At 42.0% G+C, this 12,122-nt stretch overlaps 1 protein-coding gene and 1 long non-coding RNA gene across 16 annotated transcripts in view; one reads left to right on the forward strand and one right to left on the reverse strand.

Annotated features, from left to right (window-relative positions):
- Positions 1–12,122, reverse strand: part of CELF4 (CUGBP Elav-like family member 4) — a 700,852-nt gene that overhangs the window by 335,110 nt on the left and 353,620 nt on the right. The window lies entirely within an intron of this gene.
- On the forward strand, positions 95–3,567 carry LOC127478628 (uncharacterized). Of its 2 annotated transcripts, none has more exons than XR_007907284.1 (4): positions 95–284; positions 773–914; positions 1,882–1,987; positions 3,456–3,567. It is a non-coding gene; the product is annotated as an uncharacterized LOC127478628 (long non-coding RNA). The 2 variants fall into 2 exon arrangements; XR_007907283.1 differs by lacking the exon at positions 95–284 and adding an exon at positions 428–579.

A 12,122-nucleotide genomic window follows, 5' to 3' on the forward strand; every position in this document is an offset into this window, starting at 1 on the left:
ATAGAATCATAGAATCATGGAATCATAGAATGATTTGAGTTGGAAGTGACCTTAAAGATGGTCAGTTCCAACCTCTCTGCTGTGGGCAGGGACACCTTTCTCTAGACTATGTTGCTCAGAGCCCCACCCAGCCTGGCCTTGAGCACTTGCAGGCATGGGGCATTTACAACTTCTCTGGGCAACCTGTGCCAGTGCCTCACCACTCTCCAGCTCCTCTAGCTCCTGGCAGATGCTGAGCACTGTCTTCTGCAGGGCTTCTCTGGTGGGGTTGACTCATGCTGGAGGTAAGAGTGAACTGGCTCTGCCTTGTGCCTGTGCCCCAGAAACAAACTCCCACCAAGGTAGTACCTTCTCCCTGCCAAGGAGAAGTGTGTTAAATACAAGAGACAAACATTGATGCAAAAAATTATGTAACCTACACAGGTGATAGCTGGGAGAAGAGGGGGAACACAACAGACCCCTTCATGTTCATATCGCTCATGGGGGTGAAGCAAGGACAGCAATCCACAGTTTAACACTCTCCCTGTTAGGTCAGGAGAGGCCACTTTGGGAGACCTATGCCAGGAGCTTGTTTGCAAGGTACTTCACCATTGACCCCAAAATCCCTTGGGAGTTTGCTGGGTACACTTCCAAGGGCCCTGCTGGGGCCTAATCTCTGCGTGAAACCGGCTCCGATAAAGAGCAACTCTGGTGGCCAAAAATGATGCAGCGATTTTCAAGCAGACTACAAGCTAATCCCCAGGATCATGATTAACATGTTTATTTTGCTCAGTTAAACAGATTCTAATGTCCAGGGCTGGGTGTAAGCACTGCTAAGAACACAGTCACTAAGCTGCCAGCTTTGGGTCGCCTTTGGTGATCTAAATGGCCACCCCTGACCCTCTAAAACCCCTGAGATTCCAGAGAGTGAGCAGGTGAGTTTCTTTCCTTTTAATTTATGTATTTATTTGTTTATTCATTCGATTTTCTAGAACTAAAAGATGCTCTGGCCCACCATTAAGCAATCTTCCTAAATTTAAGACCATTGTTATTTTTAATTAGTCACCTATGGTCCTAGATTGAGGCAATGTATTTTTCCTTTCATTGCTCATCTAAACAAATTTTCACAGCTAGAAGAAAAACTTTCTTCTCAGTAAGAAGTAGAAGAAAGTGACTAGAGATAGCTGACCTCTACTTGTCCAGATGCTGCCAGGTTCTGTATTCAGGGTTGCCCATAAGATAGGAACGAAGATGATCCTGGTCCATGGGGCATTTGTTTGCTTTTGGCTCTCAGAAGAAAAATTAAGCTACCTAACTTCACTTAACAGCCGTTAATAACAGAGTACTCTTGCCACCCACACCAGAAATGTCCTGGCTGAGAGATGTCAACTTACATGTCAGGTTGCATGCTTAGTGTGTGTAGGGAGGTGTCCTTTATGCCCCCAGGCATGTAATGGAAGAAGAGGGAACAAAGCCTGAATCAGCTCTCAGGGAAAGCTTAAAGTAGAGTGATATCAGGACAACCAGATCTCAGCTAGAGGTCATGAAGTGCAGAACAGGAAATGTTCTCTTGTGCTTCCTGCAAAACACCATCCTGCTACTGACATAGTCCAGATACCTCTGAAACTTTCCATGCTCTTTGGATACCTTCCCACTCCCAACCATTAGAGTGTGCTGCACACGAGCAGTCACTAATTACATCAGAGGGAATCTGGGCTTAATTCAAATCCCACATGCAATGCCAGGACCTTGCTTCTCATCTTCAGAGATCTGGGCAGGACAGTATCTCTTCCTTCCCATGGTATCCATTAGTCATTGACTTCCTCCATGGCCCCTAATGCCTCTGCATTGTCCTCTCCTGTGCTCCAGGTTCCATACCATCCATTTCCCATTCTCCTCTAGGCTTTATGTACTTATCCATTCCCATCACAACAACAGCCAACTGATTCCAGAGTTACAGGCTCAAGGGATGACACAGACAGAACTAATCCTAATTTGGGGCCTGAAGGTAGGTTAAACAACTTCTGGGGGTTCCACATTTTATCATTTTATGGCTTACCCTCCCAAATAAAAATTAAGAAATACATTAAAAAAAACCAGAAAAGTCAATGGAAAATTAAGTTTTATGGGGATCTGAATAAGTTAGAAATTTGGTCAACATCCAGAATACTTTCTGGGATATAAGGGAGAAAAGAGTTTGGAAATAAAGAAAATGGGTGGGATTTATCCTTTTTTCAAAATGACAGGTTTTTTTCTCCTAAACTGAAAGGAGAGGACTGGATTAACCCCTGAGCAGCATTCTCCTGAAATTCAGGAAAGTCTGGCAGTACCTTTGCTTTTCTCTCAATATGTTTACTTCTTAAAAAAAAATAAAAAAAATTCTATTCTTTGTCTTTCATTTCCTCTATTTCCTCAGACCATCACCTCATTTTAGGATATAGGATTTCTGGAGTGGAGAACACACAGCATGTTCACAACATCCTCCGCATTTTCAAACCTAAGAGTCACTGATATATCTCTTCAGGGGTAAGACCCCACAGAAATTGCACACAAAGACAGGTCCAATGAGATGCAAGATTTCAGCCGCTGCTCTACACAGACTTTGTCATGTGATTTCAGGCAGAAACTGGGCTTTAGTCTATAAGGGTACAGTACTGTGACTTTTCAGCACAGCCAGGAATGTCCGAGCTATCTGCCTGTTACCCTGTATGTTGATTATGATCCGGGGCAAACTGGCAGAGAAACTCCTGCATGGACCAGAAGATTGGTTCATAACAGTGGTCCATTTTCCTGAATACAGCTAGCTGAAGCTTGTGCACTGGAATTTTGAGCCCAAACTCAAGTGCTTCAAGTGCAAGGGCAACAGTCCTGTGGAAGGCAACGTCACTACAGCGTTACATGCACTCAAATGGCAGCATGTTGACTGTGCGGTAATAATTCATTTAAATGAATGTGTGGGTAGATATGTTTTCATTGATCACGCATATGACGTGTAGAACAAGCAGCTTTGAAAACATCTAGACAAGCCTGGAAGAGTGCAGCTGTTAGCATTGCAAACTACATTATCACCATATATTTAGATTGTTATTAAGTGAACTTTAAGTAAGGCATCCTCCATTTGTCATTTTCCCCCCTGGTGAATTCAGCTACCAACATTGATTTACTTTTTTTTTTTTTAATCTGAAAATTTGGTTATTAAGTTTTCAAAACTTATTAATCTGTTTTCACTTCATTGGTAGCAGCTTCCCCCCACCTTCTACTTAGCTTGTTAAAACTCAAAGTTGATTAAATATGACACAACAGTAAAATATTATATAAGCTCACAAGAAAATTTTTATTTCATTATCGGCACAAAGTGAGTCATCTTGAATATGACACTGGCTTTGGCTCCATTTTCTCTCCCTTTTTTGCTCTGGTTTTATATTTAATCACAGCTTTTTTCTCCCTCTCTTTGCTTGTACGATTTTGTTTTTCAGATCCACAGCAGAACGATCCAACTTTGTTCTTACACTATTAATTAACACCACGCTCTAGTTTCCAACATACTTAAATGATGAATAAGGTTAAATTCCAGACAACGTTCTGTACATTGCCATCAATTAACAATTTTCGAGGCAGCGCTTCATTAATAAACACTGATCAGCAGAGCCCTTGTGTGGAGTGCATTGGAGCTGAGAAATTGTATCAGAGCTTCTTTAATATGTGAGCTGGAGTGTGTGGTGTGTATGAGCCCGTGCACAAGTGTGTATGTGTGCGTGTGTGAAAAAAAATCAATGCAATATCCTAGGAAACTCATCAGCACATCATCTCCTTAAAGGTTAATTAAGAATTTGAGGAAGAACAGAGGGGCTGAAGCAGAGGTGATGGACATTCGTGTCTCTCCAGATCATTAAGTACTAATTAGGTTTGGAAAGTCTATTGAGCTTCCTTGGTCTCATCAAGCCATGTGATGGTCCCTGGATACCTCAGTGTGAAATGCCATCAGCACTATATCTCCCTTTATGAACAGGATGCACTTCAGTCTCAGGTGTGCCTGCTGTCTCTCACCCTGTGCATGTGTATGCCTCCTTTGGTATGTGTTTGATTAAGCTATTTTATATACTGCATAAAAACTGCATGGAGAATACAGACCATTTCAGAATCATGTGTAATGCAGCATTTTTGCTGGAAGGCTAATGAGGCAAAAAAAAAAGGGGGGGGTAAAAAAAAAGGGAAGAAATAAGCAGGAGAAAACCTTCCAAGTTCATATAAACCCTTTTGCTGTGCTAGAAGTTCATTTAGGGAGGAATTCCAGACTGCCTTTCTTTTACTTATGTTTCCTGAGCTCAAGATGGACGTGGGGCAAGACAGGATCTTCACAGACAAAGTTATTAGAGCAAGACCCACCATGCTGCTTCAAAGAGACCATAATATGCATTTTGTTAATTGCCTCTTTTAAAACTCTTAACACGAAGGGCTGCACATCTAAATCCCAGAAGAAGCAGTGACAGTTTTTTTAAGAAATGGGTTCCATGGAAAGTGAGATGCTGCTTTTACCTTAATTTCCTGACTTTTCATTATTTTCCAGCCTATAGGTCTTACAGGGACAGATTTTTCTTAGGATATTTCCTTTAAATTGAATTGGAATACAAATTTATATGTTCTACTGTGGACAAGGATCTAGCAAGCAAACTAACCTGTGCCTGAAAGTAACCTTTGAGGTGCCCAGAGACTGAGTCAGCTCTCAGTGCTAATGTACAAAGCAATTCAAACCAGATGCCAGTGATCAGATAAGATTCTTCTGGAAACCAGCCTTGATGGTGTTATTAGAAAAAGCCACAGCTGGCTCTGTTATGAGGGTTCCTTCATGGTAACTCAATAAAATTGGTTAGTCCTAATTTTTAGGCAGTCTTAAGCCAGTAGCGTGGCATAAAGCTGATGAAAGGTAAAGGAAGAATAGGTCTTCAGCACTGTCTGTCCAAAGAGATCTTTATTCAGGAGTATGCAAGAGGTGTCTTTATACATAAAGAGCTAATCCATACACCTTTTCCCTTTCTTGGAATGGAGAGAAGAATAATGTGCCTCAAGATATTAGCACTCATTTAATAAAATTATACCAGAAAAGGTTGTCCTCAGAGCTGGCATTTTCAAGGGACACATGCTATAAGGGAGGATGTTGACACTGGGGATAGTTGCTGTTGCCTTTTTGAGCCCCACTGAACTTTGACTTTGATTGCACATGATAGAATGGAAGTTAATGGTTCACTGGCTCAAACTATTGCCCTGCCGATATTGTGCTTTTAACATTTCAGTTATTAAGAGCAAGTCTAGTTGCATTAGCAACATCACAGGAGTGAAGGCAGCAGTCTGGGAACCACTGGGATGTGGGTCCTTTAGGATGCTTCTGGAATTAAAAACAAGTGCCACCACTACTGGCACCCAGTTTTCAGCACGAGATGGCTGAATTGAAAAGCTACTGATAATGCTGCAGCCTGTACATCTGCTCCAGAATATCAAGGACCCCTTGATAAACCCACTGCAATGCCTGGAGCACTTCATCTGCAGGCGACTTGCTCTCTTCAATATGGAGAGGATTGCCACTAATCCTGGCGCATTACTGTTCACTTGACAGAAGTCGCCTGAAACAACTTGCGTCTGTTCTTGTCCTGATTTGCTGTCGGTATTTATTAAGAGCAGTGTGCTTAAAATGGCACACATTGTAGCCTGCAGATAACATCTTAAGCTTCCTGCCTATACCAACAAAAAAACAAGCACCCCCTCCCGAAAAAATCTTCTCCAAACATTGACACGCCCCTCTTTGCTCAGCCATGTTGATGCTGTTGCTTCTTCCCCAAGAGATCTCTGTGAGGACCTGGTGCAAGAAGCACCTTACCCCTGTTTTTACTGATCACCTGATTCCTGAGCTGCTGCAAAATGATTTTAAAAACTGAAGTGATAGAAAATAAAATACTACCCCCTCAAATCAGTTCTATATTCATGACTTCAGCAAAGAAACATGTTAAACTCACAGAATCTGTGGTTCTCTACTGACCAGAGACCTTCATGTTCCTCCCCTTTCTGTTATGACTGAACGTTTATCTCCCAGGATGTGAAGATGTAACAGCTGCTCTGAACATTCAGTCTTAACCACTGTGATTAGAAGTAAACAAGAATCACTGCTGAATGCTGAATATGGTGATGGTTATAGGATGTGGGCATTTATTTACGAAGGATATGGTTTGACTCAACATCACTGACTTGTCAAATTGACTGGATCTACACAGTTTGACTTTTTACATGGCAAAGACTATGAAACTTTCCCTCTTTATTCCTACTCTGATTCTGATTTGTGTCTGGATGAGTTTTTAGAAATATGGGAAGTCCTCTGAAGAAAAAACCCAATGGTAGTAAATTTTGCTTTGCAACATGCATTTTCCAATTTATAGCAAAGGCCCTACAGTGTTTGTAGATGAATTGTTGACTACCATTTCTCTTAGCTTTTGAGATCTCTTGGTTTCAATATCATCACAGACAGGGAAACATTATCAGTTTCAGTAGCAAAAGACAGTTCTCAGGCACACCGTCAAAGAGAATCTAGTTTTCTGTCTCTCCTACAAAAAAACCTGTTGTTCTTCTGCCAATTCAACTAACATACAGAAAAATAATTTTGGGAAGAGATGGATAATCAGTTTTTCCTTAAATAAAGAAGCTAAGAACATAAATTGTATCACTTTGTGCTTCCTTTACGAGCCTGTGGAGCTTTTCTCTTGCTAAACTAATATTTCATTGTTAGCGGATGAATGTTCAGTTCTATCAGGTCCTTAAAGACCTATTTCTTCTTTTCTTGGATGGATAGTACGCTCCAGAATTTAGCATCAAAAAAGCTTTTTCTTGCTCCTTTTTGCTCCCAGCACATTGGTCTCTTGAAAAGTTTCATCACTTATGTGTGTGAAGGATGTGTGTGCATGTGTGAGGGTATGCATATGCATCAGTCTAGCATATTTTAAATAATTTCATATACATATGTGTATATATATATACATATTTGTGGAGAGGACATGTATATATGAAGAGGGAATACGGTCATACTTGGTCTAGTGTTTTTGTACTTTAGGCAGTGTGCAGATAGAAAGAGGTGTGAGTTAAATAAGAAGGAGTTAGTGTGACTCTTCTGATCTCAGTAATGTACCAGAAGACAAAGCAGTGAAATACCTTTCCTCCTGTCTTTAAAATAAAGGATAGTTTTGCAAAGCAAGGTCCTGTACATCAACTTAGTTCATGCAGAATCTTAACATTTGTCTGGGACAAGCAACATTAGGTATGGCAGACAGTAATGGTGCTTTCAAATGAGGGACAGATGGCTGTCCAACACTGACACTGCAGGTGTCCAAGACTTTTAATTCGGTTTCATTCAGTGGACCTTTTGCTCTCCAGTCCCTTGCTACCGCTGTCAAACTTTTCCAGAAGCAAGAAAGAGTGTGGGGACAATGTGATAGAATTACAGAAGGTGGTAGAGTCATTTGTTAATCCATGGGGGAAATTAGGCCATCAGACAACAACCTGCTTCACAAAGAGATCTCTGGGAAACAGGTGTGTGTGCTCTGTGTGTGGATGCATGGGGTAGTCGTGGAAAGCTGTGGATGCAGGGGAGAGGACAAGAAAGAGGACTAGCTAGTGAGCTTTGGGTTGGGAGGTAACAATAATGACAGCCAGATTCTGATGGTATATAACAGAGTATCCAAAAGAGTAAAACACAACCTCTGCTATAAACCAGCCTTCTCTTGGTTTCATTTGAAAAACTGAGCTCAGAGAGGTACAGAAATTCTCTGGCATCACAGAGGCTCATCTATCAATGTCCTTGTAGATACCAGTGGGATTTGATGAAGAATAGAGTAAAGGCTCCCTTGTCCTTTTATTTCTTTATCCATTCCTGCAAAAAGAACAGTGTTTGGAAGCTTTAAACATTTAAAATCACAGATGTGATACCAAGACAAAGTCCTTGGTAACCCTAGTTCTGGTCTTGGGAGTGGAAGGTGCACTGTATTACTATGGTACAGTGATGGTCTGTTCGTTGTGATGGTCCTCCTGGAAATGCAAACCTGTCTGCAGCTGAGTGTTTTGGGAGCCATCTGTGCCAGCAGGTTCCCCTCAGCTTGCCTGATGAAAGTTCAGGTATGGAATCACCCTAAGCAATGTTTCCTCTCAGCTGGTTCTAGGTATCTTCAGTGTTGGTGGGCACTGTGTAACTCTTGTGGAGTTACTTAGACCTGGAAAGGGACAGGGAGACTGCCTTTTCCGGCCACAGCATTTACAGAAAAAACTCCCTGTGAGCTCTCAAGACAACAAAGCCTGTCTTTGTAATGGTTTGTACCATGAGTCCTGATCCTGTTTGGATTGTCTGGTGTCTAGTGAGGGGTGTGCTCAAGCACATCCCCTCTTTCTGTGTATGTGTGGTGCTCAGAACTCCATATGACAATGTATTCCACTGTGTCAGCCCTCCACAACATTTTCTTTGGGAATCAGGGCAGCTGGGCTGAGAGGAAGGATCTGGCATTATGTATCTGCAGAGTTCTTGAGGGACATTGGCACTGTGAGATGTGATTCTCCAGACCAGCACCAGGGTCAATATATGTTGTGATACAAGTTGATAATCTGCACGAGCTATAGATCTAAATCACTGTATGCGTCTACTGTGCCTGAGGAGAGGGAAGAGAAGAGGGAGGAATCACAAATTCACAAATTGATATCTGGAAATTCTGGTTATTTTTAAGGTGAAATCCTGAAAAAAATTTTTTCCAACTTTTAAACACACAGTTTTCTCCAGATATCAGGAAATATCAAAAGAATTTCAAAAGCATTTTACTAAAGACAAGTCTTTTTGGAAAGATATTTTCCATTAAAAAAGAATATTGCAATTGCTGTCTTTTGACCATCATTTGGACAGAGTTTACATTGAATTACAAGTCCTAGATATCAAGTATTTCACCTTTGATGAAATTATATGAATAAATAAATATTTTTCTTTGCATTCCCTAAGAATAACTGTATTTTCTCATCCTGGCTGCTGGGGATGCTAAGCTGTCCTGCTTCTCCAGGGACAGGCAATGCTGCAGGGGTATATTCCCAACCATATAACCAAACTGCAAAATGTCCTTCAAGCATTGTTCAGAGAAATTGCATATAACATTTTGACAAGTCATGTTCTTTACACTACAGAAGAGCTAACTCAACTTTACATCAGCAGTTTGACCATGATCTCTGCAACTTTTATTTTATTTATGGGTTGAAAGGAGTCGTGATTTGGTCAAATTTGAAAGTTCAGATGCTTTTTGGTTTTCTGCATCAGAAACAAACCTCCCAAGCCTCATCACTTTTGCCTGTCTTTAGCTGAGGTGAACAGCCTGATTCAAATTTTTGTAAATATACTTCAGCTGGTCTCTGAGAGGTACTCCGCACTGCAGAGGAATGAGTCACGTTGTTGCTTTCACTTTTACACTGGGGATACCGCTCCTGCCAGGATCTTGCCATTTACTTGGAGAACTAGTCAGCGTTCCTTTCATATTCCAGATTGTCATCCTTCCCTTCCCTTTCCCCCTTCCTGCACCCTCTGGGAGCTGCAGGACAGCATCTTTCTATTGTCCTGCAGAGATAGACCTCAGCTGAGTGATGTTGCCAGATTCTTGGAGAAGGAAGAAAGGAAAACAAAACTCCAGCAAAACAAAACCTGTTCCTATTCATACCCCAAACCCTCAATATTATCCCTTTATGCCAGCTGCACCATCATAAGACTGCGTTCTATGTTGCCATGATTTTTTTGGTGGAGAGCTGCCTATACAATCTGTGAGCGCTGTTGGAACAGCCCAATTTTACAAGCATAAAGTATTATGATTGCATTGATTTCCATCATAAATCATATTTTCCATCCTCTGTCTTTCTTTCCTTGCACTGACTGAATTAAGCCTTGGTGTTTTCTTTAGCTGCTGCCAGAGCTGAGGCTTGAGATGATATTAGGGTAATGATGATAAATTTTAGCCTCAAGCCAAACCATTTCCACATTATAGATAATGTTTTTTTCCAAATAAGTTGTTATTGGAATCCAGGACCCACCACATCTGCAGGCTCAGAGGCTGCCTCAACACAGTCTCTTTGCTGTAATGGGTTTATAGATTTGAAAATTTGCTCTAAACAAATAAATGAGAGAAGAGAGGAAAAAAGAGAATGAAGGAATGGAGAGGGAGAATCAACCAGAAGGAGGAGAAAAAGAAGAGAAAGAAAGGGGGGAAAAAGGAGAAAGCAAGAAGACAATAATAAGGGAAAGAAGAAATGGAACAATGAGGGAAATAGGAAATAAGGAGAAGAATGAGATAATGCCCACAGCAAAGTACTAGCCAGCCTGCTGCTAGCTGTGCATCTTTAGGAGCAAAGCTGGCCCCACAGACAAGCACAGATGCCTTGTACAAGCACTAAGGACTGCAAGCATGCAGACCCACAGCTGTGTGCTTCAGATTTCACCCCTGCCTTCTTACAAGGCCACTCCCTGTCATCTCATCTCATCTCATCTCATCTCAGAAATATAATATTCCTGCAAAATCTCAGCTGTGCCCACGATGGAGTAGGGGGAAACTGAACTAACCTGACCCAATACTGGTATCTGCACTATGGTCTCAGTCTCCGGTGGTATCTTACTGGTCTAAAGTGATTCTCATATTTTAGGCTGATACAAAACAGGCCATGTTCCCACTTTTGTCTAGGAGGAATTCAGTCTGTGTAATCAGGCCTGAAGGACAGTGTCCCATGCTCAGGAGAGTATAGATCCCGGGCATAGTGACCTTCAGGAGAGCAGTTACTTACTTGTTCTTCAGCCACTGTAAAGGAAAGCAGTTCACCATGTCACTGTGGCATCATACAAGGATAATGCTGTTTAACTCTGTATCCTGTGTCCCTCACTAGTGCTCCATCCCTGACTGGGAGCATGGCTCAATAAATCTTGTGCTCCCTGTGTGGCTTGTAAGCACCCACATGCCCCTCTGCTCTGCTCCTCACGTTAACCAGACCATACCTGCCTGAGTGTTTTTTGTTTGCTGCTCTACTGAATGAGTGAAGTCCCCCATGGAGAAGCACAGGCAGAGATGTCTGCTTCAGTGGCAGGCAGCCCTTGGAAATCATACTGACTTAGAGCAGTGCAGAAGTTCTGAGGACTCCTGGTTTGGAAAATCACCTGCACACAGAGAAGCTCCACTGGAAAAAAGCACACCTTGATCCCTACTCTGTTTTTTCTTGTGGTTTGCCCTGCCAGATGACACTTTCTGAGGAAACTGCTTAACACCTATCACCATTTGCACACTCAGACAAGCAACAGTTTCAGATCCTTGGTTATCTCGAGCTTTAAAATTTCACCTCCTTAGTTTACACTGTGATGGTGGGATTAATCTGAAAGAAAGCAGGCATCTTTCTTCACACCCCAGTTTCCAGAAAAGCAGAGAAATAACTAATATCCTGATTCATGCTTCTTTCTCTGGAGCTCAGAGTTATTGTTCTTCTCAGCCCTAAGTCAGAAGCCCTCACTGCAACAAGCCTGGGCGATGCTGAAATACAATCTGATGCAGATGGTAGGGGCCAGCTCTGATTCTGACCAACATATTTACAGCCAGGAGAAGGGAAAAAATGGACCTGCAGATAGGTAGGCAGGTGGCAGGCAGTTTATTTCATTGGCAGTGCTGAAGTGCTACTTCACGGGATGCTAAATGCAATAAGTGGGGAGGAGAACAAATTTAAGAGGGAAGAAGGAGGGAGTGAAGCAGTCAGTGCTCTTCAGGGTATGAAGGGAACATCCTGCACTTCCAGAGGACTCTCAAAAAAAGAAAAACACCCTCAGGATGCTGCCTTTGCAGGGTCCATGTCTTTATTATTCATATCAGCCCCTAAAGAGGTGCTTTCTCTGAGGACATGAGTCATCTGGGAAAGCCAGCAGCCCTACCACGTCCCTGCTGCAAGTCTGGGTTGGCAAAGACAGTGAGTCCTGGGCTAAGGATGCCAGATGGTATGTCCTTAGTATTGAGCTAAACCCTTTTACTTGCTCACCTGGGTGAATCAAATTGGGATCAGTTTGATTTAATCAGACTAACTGGTGATCCTACCAGCACCTACAACTAAAATGTACCCAG

Source organism: Manacus candei, unplaced genomic scaffold (assembly GCF_025592945.1).
Source record: "Manacus candei isolate 608988 ecotype Guabito, Panama unplaced genomic scaffold, ASM2559294v1 h1tg000061l, whole genome shotgun sequence".
Classification (NCBI taxonomy): domain Eukaryota; kingdom Metazoa; phylum Chordata; class Aves; order Passeriformes; family Pipridae; genus Manacus; species Manacus candei.